The sequence below is a fragment of the Clytia hemisphaerica genome, unplaced genomic scaffold (assembly GCF_902728285.1).
Source record: "Clytia hemisphaerica strain Z4C2 unplaced genomic scaffold, Clytia hemisphaerica genome assembly, whole genome shotgun sequence".
In the NCBI taxonomy this organism is placed as follows: Eukaryota; Metazoa; Cnidaria; class Hydrozoa; order Leptothecata; family Clytiidae; genus Clytia; species Clytia hemisphaerica.
In genome coordinates, this window is record NW_027103595.1 from 2,851,078 (window position 1) to 2,854,051 (window position 2,974).

The following is a 2,974-nucleotide window of genomic DNA, read 5'->3' on the forward strand; positions in this document are numbered from 1 at the left end:
TGTTTTAAAAGTCGCCGGGACAACCTATTTTCGCCGGAAAGACAGTATTTCTTGAATTTCTCGAGCTGTACTTTATATTTTTTTATGAAATTTTGCACACTGATGCAATATGACAATACCTAAAATGTGACGGAGCCTGATTTTCGAAAATCATTTTTTTCCGGCCGAAAATGCCGGAAATATGCCGGAAAAACCGGTTTTTTAGCATTTTCTCGAATTTTCATTTTTAGTTTTTTCTGATTTTTGCAGAAAGATGCGTATTCGCAATGCTCAAAACATGACCGAGTTCGATTTTTTGAGAAAAAAAATTTTTCGGCCGAAAATGCCGGAAATCGCCGTTTTTGCAGATTTTCATTGGACTTTTTCCTAACATTTCTTTGTTTTTTTCCCACCATCAAGCATGATTCAATTGTCAATAAAACTGATTTCTGCAACCGGAACTTCCCTCTCCCCTTCCCCATCAACAATCAATGATGAAATTTAACGCGTTATGGCTTTCCGTTTTTCTCCCTATTGCTATCTAACTTTCATCATCAGGTAGGTCCATCTTCATCATGATTACGTAAAAAAAAGCGTGTAACGCATCACGCCTTAACTCACCAGTATCAGGCACCATGCAAAAACTTGATCACACAAAACCACTAGAAAGCTCCTGAAAAATTACCCGTTGATTTTTGTATGATCACAAAGAACGATTTGTTCTGGGCTCGAATTTCAATTATTAGCACTTTGGAAAAAAAACTGTTAAAGATACTAAGTGACTGTTTGAATAGCGTGCATATATTACTATAGAAAGTAGTAGACTGACCTGCTCCAATTATTCCAGAGCCCCTATATCACTTAGGATGGACGATCTGTAATGAAATGGGCCCATTCCGTTTTAGCTTCATACAGGGGTGGACGAAAATTTCCAGGGAGTCTAAGAGAGAAGTGGGGGGGGGGGGGTAAATAGTTATTCTAAAATTTCCAGCAGGTAAAAAACAGGTTTAAGTTCGTCCACAGTCACTTTAAATAATAAAAAAAAATTTTCCGAGGGTTTTTAGCAAATTTTTCCATTTTCCGGGGGGTATCCCCACATTTTCAAGAATATTTTATTTTGACTTAAAAAGGTTCGTCCACCCCCTCTGTATGGATTTTTAATGGAACAGCCCAATGAAACCCGGACATCATTATTGCACAATCTTTACTTAATATGTGACCATCCCATTCAGTATCCCATTATCAATAACACCCTCACACTTAAGCTCACCCTTCCCCGCCCCTAGCATCAAATATTGAAATTATATAACATCTTTATAATATTTCTCTTTTAGTGTAAAGATTATTTCATTGGCATTGACATCGAAAAATCTCTTCTTTTTCATTTTCACTGGTAGTGTGTCGCAAAAATCTTTGAGTAATATTGAGCAATCTAAACCAAAGTGAAAAAGAAGATCGGTAATTACCGATTTTTTTTCCGTTATAAATGTTTCAAAGAACATCCTATTGTCACAAAAATCATTGCAAGAGTATCATACAAACAGTAGAAATTTTCACACTCTCTCTTTAAGAATTTCCTCTTAAAAGAGGATGCCTTTATGTCAAGTTATAAATAGCATAATATAATGCCAGCTAAACTAAAAATATATACTCTATATAGATGCATGTTGTTATTTTTGGAAAAATCTATTTCATTCATGTTTCAAAAAAGATTGTGAACTTGTACAACTTTATAAATATATTAATCAAGTACTTTATCAGGGCTCCTAAAGCCAGGAAGCTCTCTCCGTATATAAAGGAAGTATTCTGCATCAGTATCAAAGCACATAAGCCGGAATCCAACTTGAAGAGAAGAAACAAAGGTTGAATTTGAACTTAGGCTAGGATAATACATTATACAGGGGGATACCTAAATCAGAAAAATCTTCAGTTTGAATGACATTCATCAAAGATTTGAAGATGTGTTTCAAAGGTGTTCGAATGAGAATTTTCAAAAGTAAGTACTTTCTATCTTCTATATAAGAGCTGGTTTATTTTAGCCCCTCTTTCGAGGGTTCGAGGGTTCGATCCCCAGTCGGGTAATACCAAAGATTCCCAAAATGGTACTTGATGCCTCTCTGGTTGATGCTCAGTAACTAAAAGAGACGGATCAATGGTAAGTGGAGAAATCCAGGGAAAGGAGTGGCGCCCTCCCCTACCTTCGGGTAGACAGCTATACGAAAAGGGATTCTTCCGGTCGCCCTCGACTGCGGTCGCAAACTTTTTAATAGATCCCAAGGTTTGTTCGAGAAACTAAAATCTAGAATAACACCTTCCCTGTGCGTAGTGAATGTATGTAAGTTCTTTATTTTCGATCTTCGAATGGCTTAGTCTAAGGTGTCATCGACCTGGCTCAAATCAGGACTTCTTCTCATTCCTCTTCCAGTTCATATATAGCCCTGGCTGCCTCTAGACCCGTTTAGAGAACTATCGAAAGAGTGCGTAGAAAAACTCCTAGATTACTGGGCTATCTAGGTAAAAAAACTTGTATAGAAGAATAATATTAATGCTTCATTGTTTCACTTCTAGAAACAGCCACGGTCAGCGTTCGAAAACAATCCACCATCCGGAGAAAATCACCACCACAAAACGAAGCTGAATCACCAAAACAACCATCCTCTTCACGTCGTCGTACCGGATGGGAATTAGCATCCATTTCAATCACAATGCCAGTTGATAAAGTGTCAACCCTTTACGAAGAATGAGAGTGCAGAGCTTTTGGAGTGGATCGCATGAACACGTGATTGTCTGTGAATGTGTGATCTGGCTATACACCCCTGTGTCATAGACCCGATGGACCTCCCTACCGCCGAAACATTTGGCCAAAATTTCGTCCCCGGTGGGAATATAGCTTACAATTTCAGCAGAAGAGTTCCACCGGGGCTGTGAGACAGGGGTGTAGCTATCTTGTGACATATGCGTGATGATATCGTAATGTTGATTAAGATAAAGGACC